Raw genomic sequence first — 12,847 nt, forward strand, 5'->3', positions numbered from 1 at the left:
GGGCGGCTGCCGAGCGGGCCCTTCCCGCCACGCCGTGTAACCGCATCAGGTGCGGTCTGCTCCAGCCGTTGGAGGGGGCCGCGCCGTCCTGATGAGCCTTCGGTAACCGGGCTTGTTGGCCTCCGATGGCTAAGTTTATTGTGGGCGGTAGACGTTCAGTTACGCGTTCGGGGCTCGCGCCGCTGGGCGCTTTGGCCGTTTCTGTTATTCCTACTTGCTAAGTCTGACTTCTGCTATTATACACCTTTTCCTTGGTAAGTTGCTTTAATGCATTTTGAGCTGCTTTAATGCCAGTGTCAGGTGATGGGACTTTTTTTCTCCTTTCCTTTAGAGGTCCTAAATTTCGGCATCTTCACGTTCATCTCTGACCTCGCCTCCTTCTGTATTCTTGTATTTTACACACCTTCCTCTTCTTTCGGTGCTTGCTTTCTTATTCCTTATCCCGTTTTTTTCCCCTTTCCACCCTAATCCAATGACAGCCTGTCTATAGCTTATGTGTTGTTCTTGGGTTTTAATTTGGGAATCTAAATGTTAGGCTGCTTCCCGTGAGTTAAAATTTCTTTTGTCATACTCATTTCCCTGGTGTTTTATTTGCTGTCTTTTCTAGGAGAAACAAAGGAGAGAGCAGTGGGGGAAAATGATTACGCAGTAGTAGAACTATCCAGGTGTTTGCTTCTTTTACTTTTGTTTTTCATACATACTCCCTGAGTACATGTGACTTGGGTGTATATCATATTCGGTGACAGTTTTGGTCTATATCCTCAAGCTCTGTGCTTGGTGTTTTGTCTTTTACTGCTTTTACATCTTATTGGTCACTTGAAAAGTAATGCTGCTGAGTCTTGCATTTTGTTCCAAATTTGCCAGTGTCTTATCCATCTGTCATATAATTAACTGGAAAAAGTAATTAATTGGAAAACCTGACTTGCTGAAAGTACTTTAATTAATGTTCCAAAATTCTTTGTGATGAAACATTCCTACAGAAAATACAGCTGGTTTTACAATTTTGACACACGAGTTCTGTGATAGGAATGAGACTAAATGCAGTGTGTCATCAGTAATTTGCCCGCTTATATCTTCCTGTTGATGCTGTTAAACAGATGGTGGTATCTGTTTTATCAGGGAGAAGTGCATCACTTGAAATAACCTGTTAATCCTAGTAAGTGAATCCTAGTATCTTTAGCTGCACTTAGAGCGGTCGCTAAGTGGCAGAAGGATATATTTCTGTTATATACATTAGCACTTGGCATGAGATGTTTTTGTTTTCCTGGGGTTAGAGGCTGAAAGTGTTTTGTGAATAAATCCCCGAGTTATAAATAGCTGTATGTATTTGGCTATTTCTGTAGCTCTGAAGCTTTTGGTTATCATCTTTGATTTGCCTCTTTATATGTGACTCCCTGGAAAGGATAATCCTTTTCTCAGAAGTCTTATTTTTGTTCCTGTAAGGTGTTTATGAACTGATGTATGTACGCACATCATACTTCTGTCAGTTTTGACTCCGCCCCCCCCCGCCCCCCCAAGCTCTACTTTACAGTATTTGCAAACAATTTTCATTTCTGAAGGTGGAGGTTGAGAGCAATACTTGGAACTGGTGTGCTTAAGATCCCGTTCCCTGTTTGAAGTGGAATGTTTGTGCAGTTGAATTTTCTGTTGCTATGTTTTGCTGCCAATGTATGTTTTTATTCTGGCTATAAATATCATAAAGGATAAAACACGAGCCTGAGTCATCTGAAAAAGAATTTGGAAACCCAGTTAGTTTAATTCAATGCTTGTAGTAGAATTTTTTCCTCTTGTGTTGTGTGGAATGTGACATACAAATAAATTGTCAGTAATTGTTGGGAACTCCACGGAGCATTTCAAGTATTCCGGTAGTACTGGATTTCTCCCAAAGCAGAGTTAGCTCAGCTTGTCTCAAAAAGTTGGTCCTAGCTGCATCCATAGCTGCCTAATATTGGTGTGAATTCTGGGAGAACTCAAAATCCTGTGGGCTTTGAAATAGGAAACAGAGTATTGATGTTGTATTAGAAGGGAGGCATAGGTGTGTTAAAAAGGCTTCCAGTCAACTTCGTTTGAGGTAGTTAACCAGGCAGCGAAGGGTGGAGCGGCTCTTGGAGTTGAACAATGCTGTTCCTGTCACAGCTGGCAGGGGTCACTGGAAAGCAGTGGACATTATTTCTTTCCCAGTTCTCCAAAGTTACATATACTGCCTTCCCAGGCTTTTTCTAAATACCGTATCTTCTATTTGTTTATAGTAGAAATTTTGTTAAAGAAATAAAAACATCATTTTTTTTCCTTTTCTCAGGACCACTGTGAGTGAGAGTGATGACAGTCACAGGACTTTTTTTTTTTTTTTGTCTGAGAGGAAGTTCTTTTCATAAAGAATGAAAAGAATAAAGAATATAGAATAAAGCATCCACATGCTCTACGGATTCATCACCAAACAGTTTATGTGAATTTTTAGCAAGGCTTACAAGGACACAAAGTTTGTACAATTACTTTCTTTGTCCGTCTTCTCCTGTTTGAGTAACTTCTTTAGTCAGTCAGATGACAAAACCAAATTTAATGGCAACTGAAAGACATTAAGTACCTACAAAGTGACAAATTTTTATAAAACTTTTGACAGGTGGTGACCCAAATTAATAATCCCACCCGAAGAAAGGCAGTTATAATTGAGTCCCTTCTTTCTTCAGAAAGAGAGCAACTGCTGGCCAGTCTACGTGTTAAGTTCTGAGCCATCGTGATGCGTACTGCTACTGGCCCAGCCAAATAGTTGGGGCAGTTGGTAATACGGGTGGGGGGCAGGAAAAAAGTGTTGGGTGAGGTGGAGAAGGACAAGAGGGAGCCATGGTACACTGGTAAAAACAGACAGAGTTAATTGCTTCTGCCCACGGAACAAGGTAGGCCTGTTTTTTCTGTAATTTTTTTTTGTTTTATGAAGGAAACAAAACAAAACTCTTTTGGGATACCTCTGTCAGAGGTACTGCTCCTTCTGACTGTTCAAGGACAGTTGACCACTACTTATGCTAAGATATGTAGTGGCGTGAAAAATAAAAGACTTTGAAAGCTTTAAATACCATGTTTTCTCCCTTGAGTTTACTGTGCTGTTGCAAGGTCCTTCTTGCTGGGTACAGAGGAAACGGTTAACTACTTGAAGAAATTGTATTCAAATTTGTAAGGAGAATTACAAAGAGCTTAATAAATTGCCTATAGGAGAAAAAAGAGTTAATAGTAATGAGGGCTATAACGTGTTACTGTGTAATGTTTGGGTATGCTCTATGTGTAATCATAGAATAATTTAGGTTGAAAGGGGTCGCTGGAAGTCATCCATCTGGTCCAACCCCATTTCAAAGCAGAGCCAGCTTCAAAGTTAGAGCAAACGTATACATATATAGAGAGATACCCATTATGTTGTCAAGAAATTTGGAAATATAGCTTATGTTTGTGGTTTGGTTTTGTTTTTTGGTTTTTTTTTTTTTTTTAGTTGAGGGGAGGATATCAGAGAGTTCATAGAGCTATTCTCTTGTTTCTTAATTTAAATGTGTAAAGGGAATTTTTCCCAAATTCACTTCTGGGAATACTCTTTAAGTGAGACATGTAGTGTTCAGTATTTAATTCTCTGTTCATTTGAGGTGGTCTTGGTAGACATACTCCAGAGAGATTAGATGGCTTCCTGGAATGAGTCTAAGCATTGGATTCAACTCCTGTTTGCAAATATATTTGTGGTTCTTGTTTGTAAAAAACAAAATACAGTTGCAAAGTGGGAGAAGAACTTAAAGCAATATAGCATCAAATATGAAGTCATGCAAGCCTTGCATTTTGGAAGTTGGCCAGCGCCAGATGCTTTTGGGGGTTAGGTGGTTGGCAGATGCCAGCCTGGCAGCTAAACACTCCTCGTGCTCAGCTGTCCTAAGGGACAGTTTGTTCTATGCTTGCCACAGTGCTCATACGCTTTCCTTGGTATTTGCTACTGGCCATTGTGGGGTCAGGTTAGGTGGAGAGTTTGTATGGCCAAATACAGCCTGGTGATCTCTTTGGACATTTTCTTGCATCCTGGGTCATGAAGCTTGAGATTCCCTCAGCTGTGTGTTTATTTTTTTCCTATTATTGTGTGTTTAAATAGCTGCTTTCTTTTTGAATCTGAGTAAAATCTTGGCTTCAGTGACTTCCTGTGGCACTGAGTTTTAACAGTCTAATTATGTGTTGTAATATAATATTTCTCTGTTAAAAGTTTGGCTTTGCTATCAAGCTCGGTCAATGAATGAAGTTCCCTGTATTATTGGAAGCTGTTGTTTTCTTGTCTGTATTTTCTGTATATTTCTTAGTCTCATTTAATTTATAATTCCTTATTTTTCTGTTCATACTTGCCTGTCTCAACAGGAGAGTCTTTCAAGTGGTTGATAATTCATAGCCTTTCTCGGAACCCCTCTTCCTCCCCCAGTATTTTAATACTCTTCTTCAAATAAAATACATGCATTTCAGGTCAGATTGCACAACTGATCAACAGAGCTGTACTGCAGTGTTTTCCATGTCATTCCTCTTTTATTCAGGTGTCTCTGTGCTCTTCTGACTATAGGATATTGAATGGAAGAGCTCCGTGAGCTGCCAAGTTTCCTTTCTGGATTTGAGATACCTGATTTTAAAGCTTTGTGTGGTGTACGTAGTTCACTCCCTGCCCCTGCCCCTAGATATCATTTGCATTATTGATACTAAATTCTGTTTATGTTGCCTATTCATTGTTAAAGTTGATCCATCTTCTTAAGCTTTGCTAATGTAAGATTAATTGTCATCTGGAAATGTTACTACTGCAGGTTTTCTTTTCTTCTCTGATGCATAAAAAATAAATACAGTGAGCAGTGCTGGACTTACAGAAGCTTGAGGTTTGGCATAATAGGGCAGGGCTCAGTTCACACCATTTAAGGACTTAACTTAGGCAGTACTTCATAAAAACTCTAGGCTACTGCTCTAAATAGGGGGAGGAGGAGGGGGGAAACAGCCTTAATTAGTCCCAATTAACTGTTAATGGTACTTCTGAAGGCTTGCAGGTGGAGATCCAGAGTGTTCAAGTTGGCTTCTGTCAGAGCTGCCTCACTACTGGCAATGGCATTAGTGCTCATCTTATTCTGTGGTCCATAGATCTGTGGAGCTAATTCAGGCGAAAACTGCTCATTTACTTTAGTAATGGTAGTCAGATCCTTGAAGTTGTCTCCTGTGCAATGGGCTCCAGTGCTGGTAAAAAGAGGGATGGAAGGTGGTGACTGAGGAGGAGGGTGGACTGTGGTAATACTGGTTTAGAGTGGTTAAAACAGTTGGGAAGCCTTGCTAGGCCACCCTGACCGTCTCCATCAGCTCTGTGTGGACCTTACGTGTCTTCAGTGAGTGATTTCTTCTGCTGAAAGTTCCCTCTTAAGAGCTCCGGGAATGAGTAGGAATGTGGGGCACCTCTATTTATTTGTAAGCTAACATTAGCTGTCAGTGCCTGATGAAGCAGTGGCGTGATGAGTGTCTGTGTTCATCTTTCTCATGAAAGTCTAATGGTTAGCGTAGTTAGAAAGCTGGAAGTTGCACTGGGTGCACACTCATCCTGAGTGGCTTTAACGTCAAACCTCCGGAAAGAGCTAGCCACCAGGGCATGTGTATGCTGAATGAGATCCTGAATGTCTACCTCTGACACTACAGGGTGTTCAGGTATGTGGAAGCTACAGGAACATAATGAAAGAAGACTAGGAAGATTGAGTCTGAGTTTAGTTTTGGGATTAGGACACTTCTATGTGAAGGAGAATGGTTCCCAGATGAGCTCCCTAGGATTTATGTGCACTTTGCTTTGGACTGACACTGAGTGGAAGAGGTAGCAGACCAGCCGTGTGCGATCCAAGGAGCTTCTAGGCACCTGAGCAGGCAATAAATAGGCCGTTTTATTCAGTCTGGATGCTGCTATTAATTGTTATTATCCAATTAGCCTATTGCAATGAAGAATGTTGACCTCAAAATGTGTTCAGTTTTCTGGCTGGTTTTTGATCTGTGGCAATGTTTGCTTTTCACAAACAGCAAGTCTATTTAGAAGTCTTTGACATCCTTCCAAAGGCTCTTTGAAAGTCCACATATGTTTTATCACTTTCTCTTGTTTATCAGTTAGTTTGACACGTTCAGAAATACCGATAGACTAAGACATGATCTTCCTTTGCAGAAACTGCTGATTAGAACCTATCAGATAGTCTTTCAGGTATAATGGTGTTCTATTTTTAATCAGTGTTTTGAGGAGCTTGCCAGATACACATGTAAGGCTTGTTACCCTGCAATTCCTTGCTTGGATCACTCCAGAGACTTTTTAAAAAATACAGGCTCAGCATTTGCTGCTATGTTCCTTCAGAACAGTGGCTGTTAGAAGAGACTGCAGCTTTTTCTGTCAGCTCAGCCACTTCGTGCCTCGGCTGCTTCAAAAACTTGCTGGATAACTATTTGTAGAACATGATGCAAACTTGGTCATTTAGGAGTGGTTTTCAACTTCCTGACTGTACTCATTGAGAAGCCACAACTCTGCTGTGCCTTGCCTGGTGACAGATAAACACGTCTTCCTAAACACCAAGTCAGTATTTTCAGTGAGCAAGATTTATTGCTGCAGGAAATTACTGTTGTGTTTAGAATCACAAGGAGGAGAAAAGGAGCATAGCATTTTGTTTCAAGGTGACCACTATATTTTGCGTCTTTTTTTTCCCAAGTGTTTGTTAAGAAGAATGTGTATATAAATGAAAAACATAGTCTATTCCTTAATAAAGTTGTTACAGTTCTAAGAACAGATGTATACACGCAATATTTCAGGGATTTCTCATTATAAGATTGTAAATATGTTTAATGGGATATGTATGTATGTGTGTAGTATTCAGTACAAAAAACAGGAATTAAAAAGAGCAGAACTTGAGATTCACCATATACTGTGTTTTGTTTTGTTTTTTTTTTTAAAGATGCAGCATTTTCAGAAGTGTTTTGGCTTGTAGATCTAGCACGCTGGCAGCAATTACTGCATTTGGATTAATAGGAATTTTGTGACTTAACATCTCTTATAGAAGAGGCAAAATTAACTTCATTATAGTCCCTTTTAAGGGCTTGAATTTTTTCCACTTCATTAAACAGTAGAATATGTTTAAATATTAGGAGCTTTTTGCTAATTAATAAACACTGCAGCAGGCTCCGGAGTAAATTACGAGAGGTGTGGAATCCTGGACTTCTCAGTACACAGTCCTTACCCCCCTGTTTTTACAAGTAAGGTAACTATGAAATTGTGTCATGTCACTTCAAATGGAGCCATGAACAGAAACCAGTTATGTAACAAAATTAGGAAATTTGCACAGACCTTAAGGCTGAGGGCATAGATTCCAGAAATGGCTACAGCAGTTGCAACAACTGCACACAATGTTCTTTTCCCAGATCCTGAAATAAATCTCAGAAATCCTGATACTTAATATTTTGCTACTATTTCAGACAGTTGTGTAATTCACTGGCAAAACAAGTATTCCTTGGGAGACAGTTATTTTCTGTAGTACTTCCTTGCTAGTTTGTCCTTCAGATACTGATGTTTTTACTGTGGAAGTGAAGATGGTTGAGTCAAGCCTACTTCCCATCAGAATTTGAAAACTGATTCTCACTGCATGCTCTGTGCTGCAGCTGCAACTGTGACAGCTTCCTGCTTGGGATGGTAAGTGATAAAGGGCGTGAGCTTATAAGGAAGAATAAATATGCAGTGGCAGAAATGGGGTCAGATACCGCAGCTTATGGGCAAAATAGAGAGGCCTGAGGAAATATCTGTTTTTCAGTAACTGACACCTTACTGGAGGCACAGGCAAGTATGGACATGCTGCCAAATGTCTGTATGTGTCATGATATATCACGTTTGGTAGGTCTGTGTTCATAAAGAACAGGGCTTGATACACAGCAGCCAGCATAGGGTCTGATTCATATTTTATTGTTGCTGTTTTTGGCCTGATAAACTCCTCAAATGAACAACAAAACTCCCCAAACAGGTATCTAGGGAGGTTTAATGGTTTTTTCACCAGTTGTTTGGGGGTGATTGTTTTTTGGGTATTTTGGTTTTTTTTTGAGATAGAGTGAAGAACAACATTGGAAAATTCACTCTCTTTCATGAGCAGCGTCTTAGGAATGCTGTTATCCAAATTTAGCATAGTTGCTGGTGTTCTCTGGGGAAAGCAACGATGTTAATTCCTTTTTATTTACAAACTATCATGCTGTTCCTTTGGGAAAGCAAGGATGTTAATTCCTTTTTATTTACAAACTATCATAACCTTGGATTGCAATGCAACAACTTGGGGGGGCCTTGGCTGGCATGGCAGCAAGAGTACTTTTCATGCTGGCTGCTGGCTGTGGTCCTTAGGTTAGCAGTGTCTGATTTTTTAATTTAATTTTATTTTTTTCCTTCCCTTTGGCTGCTTTGGATTTTCTTAAGACTAGCTGAAAGGAATGTGATAAAACTTCCACTGGAAGGTGTGAACCTGGGAGTGACAAGTTTCTCATTTGCTTGTACACAATTTGCAATTCTGAAATGCTGTTTTGAGAATAGCGATGTATAGATAAAGTACTTAAACAGAACACTGAGTGCACTATCTAGTATTTGATGTTCCTTTTATAAAAGGAAATGTGGGTTTAATGGTTTATTTGTTAATGCACGTGAAAAGAATGTGTCTTTTGAAACACTGCTTCAAGGGTTTAATCCTGTTCTTGGTGGCAGTGGCAGAACTCCCATGGGTTTGAGTGTAGGAAGGATGACTCCTGCTGAGTTTTAGTGGTGTATCTGCATCACATTGTTGATACCCGTGTTGGTTTGTTTCGTCATGGCAGAAGCAGCTTTTCAGTCAACAGCGGATGCCTAATATGACTAAGCTGTTTACTGGTCTCATTTAAAATTAACCTAAAATATCAAACAATGTCAACAATTTGATGATAATGTTAACTTCTATTTTGATGTTGAACCTGGAAAGTGAGGGTTTTTTCCTCATTAAAGTTATTTTCTAGATGTGCAGCAGCAGGTATAATATTTTGCTGTTAAGTGAGTTTGTGTGATCCAGATGTTGCTACAAAATTAGTGGTTTAGGCCATAGGCTTTACTGTTCTGATTCATTGTCTCTTCTTACTCTTCATACCAGGAAATCTTAGTGAAATTATGCCTGTGATTGTGAACTGTAATATGGAGGATCTAACATAATGGTAAAACAGTTCTATTGTGGAAAGCAGTTGAAACCAAGTTCTAGTATTCTCATGGCTTTATGCAGTAACTTTTTAAAAACTGCCTTTAATTTGCTGCTAAGAGAAGTTCTTCTGAAGGTAATAAAAAATCAGTGGCTTCTTAAAAAAGCATTTGAGACAAATGCCACAGCTCTGCAATTTTACTCCTGATGATGTCTAGTGAACATGCCAACTTCATCATTCCATGATCATGATGAGTTGAGAAGGACATTCAAGTCTTGACTCAACAGCTGGATGGTATCCTGACCATTCAGGTTAGGATTGTTATAAAGGAAACAGGTTCCTTCGAATACTTAGTGATTCACAGTGTTTACAGGTAAGGAAAGCAACTATTTGCCTATGCTTCCTTGCTTGTGTTGTATTTTTAATTATGTCCTTTTGCTAGTTGACACTGCTTAGACTTGTATATTCTTCCAAAAATTGTCATTCTTTGCCACTATGAGAAGCACAGTTTTATTCTGAACTCTGTCAGAGTTCAGAATATATTTTATTTTCTGTACACTGTCATTTAGAAATGTATGCATTTATGTCTGACTTGGGTCACCAAAACCCTGTGAATATATGAGTAAAATTTAAATATACTTACTTCGAATTTATTTAAATCTGTAGTGTAATATCTAATCCTGTCTTACACATAAGCACTGCACTGCTTGAATGAGCATTTAACTACCTGAAGACATCTAAATATAGATTTCTGTGGCTTTTGAAAAACTGCTCATTTGATTGCAAGGTGTAGTGTGTACTTACTTAAAATGGAATATGATCATGCTCTGAAATGGAAAAGAAATAGCTAAGAAACCCCACTTTTGAATAGGGATCACCAAAACCAGGTAGTCATCTATTTTTAGTTTTAGGGAAGTAATGAAGTTTTGATCAAAACATGTTGCTTGTTATTCGTGGCATTAACTGTGAGTTTGATGGAAATGTAATGAACGGCTCTGTTGAATGTCACAGAGATGTTGTGATCAAGCTTTTATATTTGGATGTTCTGTCTAATCTCTGAAGTTGGGAATATTTTTTTGTGTTCCTCTTGTTTCCAACTAGTTAAGATTAAGTTAATCTTGCTGTAGTTACTCTGCACAGGACATTGTACAACTGAGTGCAAAAGCTGGTCCCTGTCCCAGATGCAGGTATTTGACACAGAACATGATACAAATGGCTAGATCTGGAGAGGATGGGAGGAGAACAAGGCGGAAGAATAGACAGTGCTCTGTTGTGCTTGTGGATGTGTATCAGCTGTTTTGATTTGTTCACTTTATCCATTTGGTACTAATGTGCCTTAGAGCCCAGCTTGTACAGTCTGACTTCAGGATCAATACCAATACAAATTGTCAGCTGAATAATGTATTAACTTGTAATGAATATGCAGAGTTCTGAAATTGTTGCAATACTTAGTCTCCTGTCTAGGTGTTCGGTGAGCTGTGGGCAGGTGCAGAGTCAGAGCCATCTATTTAGATTACCCATACAAAAACCATGCGTAATCTAAACAACAGGTTTGTTGATAGAAATGAAATAAATTAATAGTAAAACTACTTCATTATACTTGGTTTATAGTTTTGTGATGTAATTGTTTCTTGAGGCAAAGGGATTTTGAGTGAATTGGAGGACTACTGCAAAAAAAGGTTGCTGCCTTTAAAATGGCGTGTCCAATTTTAGCTGTATTTGACACAGTTGGAAGTCTTGGATTCATCAGTTAGCGTTGGTTTCCTGAAAAACCATTGACTGTGGAGAGAGAGATATCAAGTTAATGTAGCTGTTGAGGGAAAGGTTTCTGTGCAGGTTCAACAGTTAGTTCTTTACTGCCAATAATGAGTTTCTCTAACATTTTTCTCATCCTGTAATTGTGGTGGTAGGAAGCAGGGTATATTGTATGTGAGAGTGGATGTTGGTTTAAGAGAAATGAGAGGGAGTTAAAGATCCTCCAAGACGAGTTCACAAAGGAGGGGAAGGCGAGGGGTGCAAGTGTGATCAAAATCTGTATGGCATCATTCCTACATCGGCACCTCCGTGAGCAGTGGAACTGCTTTCGCTGTGACTCTGCGATGTGGGTCACATTATGTGTGGAGGCTATGTATGGCTAGGGGTTTTATGTAGCTTTGAGTCTATAGTACAGTGTAGCAAATGATTTCAAATTTAAGTTTACTTAAACAGGCTTTCAAACAAGAAAGCAAATCCTATTTTAAGCTTTGTATGGGTGAGAAGGAAGGGTAACCAGTCTATGCAATATGCCAAGTTATATCAAAGTCTCTGTTGGGCTCCATGCTTTATGTGATAGAAATATTTTTATATTTATTGTGTCAATGAATTCTTAATAACTGATAGTTGCTCTTAGAAAAACTGCTACTATTATCAGAAGCAAATAGGTCAGAAACAATTACAGATGTTGACAGTCATGGCTGCCAGCTTTAACTGACTTGATGTGACTTACATGATGATATTATCAACAGTGGAAAAATTGCAGTGTTCCTTTGCTCAGTTGCACCAAAAGTCAGTGTCCTGATATTTCTGAAATTTGTTAATGACTGTCTAAACTCTCTGAGACATTTCTTTCTATTGTATTGTAATTTTATCTGAAGTTGTATAAAGGATATTGGAGTTACACTGCTAGAAATCTTAAATATAGTTCCTTTTGGGTATTTGATTTTTCTTTTTTGAAAAAGCTTTGTGAAAAATGAAAATGTATGGCATTATGTTTCTTAGAAATCCTCAGGGGCTGGTACAAAATCAATCTATTTGTTGAAGATTTGTACTATAGTGTATATCATACATGTCCAAACTTACTGAATACAGTGTCTTTAAAGTAATGCACTGTGTAAAAAAATGAGTACATCCATACACGAGTCAGGGAAGACTGAATAAACAGGTGTCAGTGCGGAACTGAGTCTTTTGGAGGGTCATCTTTCCGAGAAATGTCTTGGAAGATGGCAGTGTTGATAGGGCTTTTGTAGAGGGAGTATTTGTGATTTGTGTATGAACAGCTGTTATGGTCAGGTAATCTAGTCTCTGTTTTTTTTTTTTTAAACTGAAATTTTTGGCGATGAACAATGTATAATAAAGTGTCACGAGTTATTCTAATGCTTAGACATTTCATAAAGACGCTTTTATTTTAATCTATTGCACAGTGTCAGTTTCCATCCCACCTGTTGGACATTGTATTTTTCTTTGCCTTTCTTATCTGTGCAAATGCTGTAAACAAATGTCTTCTCTTTCTCTTTGTTTTAAAGACAAAGATCACCTTTAATCTTTCACTATAAAAACTGCCTACAGATTAATAACTCTTGTTTCCTTTTAATGAAGAAATATAAGGTGCAATATTGCTATTGATATTGACAAAGTTATGATAAATGTGATATTTTTATCAGAAATATACCCCTTAATCCTGTTTTTTTTTTCTGAGAGAGATCGATCTTGGAAGAATGCTTGATGCATAATTTGGTATTTGGAGGCTAAACTACCACTCCTCCTCCTCGCCACTGGTGAGGCCACGCCTGGGGTGCTGGGTCCAGTTCTGGGCTCCCCAGTACAAGAGTGTCACGGACATATTGGAGAGAGTCCAACGAAGGGCCACAGAGGTGGTGAAGGGACTGGAGCATCCCTC

The 12,847-nt window shown here is 38.9% G+C and overlaps 1 protein-coding gene across 4 annotated transcripts in view; it reads left to right on the forward strand.

Moving 5' to 3' along the window:
* The first annotated feature begins 175 nt into the window (after positions 1–175).
* The window catches only part of PHTF2 (putative homeodomain transcription factor 2), a 70,825-nt gene continuing 58,153 nt past the window's right edge, over positions 176–12,847 (forward strand). For 3 of the 4 annotated variants that reach the window (XM_019474591.1, XM_019474595.1, XM_019474594.1), the window contains exon 1: positions 176–254. The gene's annotated coding sequence lies outside the window, so the exon portion shown is untranslated. Of the gene's footprint in view, positions 255–7,576; positions 7,688–12,847 lie in introns of those variants that run through there. The other variant, XM_019474592.1, reaches the window with a different exon arrangement.

This window comes from Aptenodytes forsteri, unplaced genomic scaffold, assembly GCF_000699145.1.
Source record: "Aptenodytes forsteri isolate BGI_AS27 unplaced genomic scaffold, ASM69914v1 Scaffold137, whole genome shotgun sequence".
Lineage (NCBI taxonomy): Eukaryota > Metazoa > Chordata > Aves > Sphenisciformes > Spheniscidae > Aptenodytes > Aptenodytes forsteri.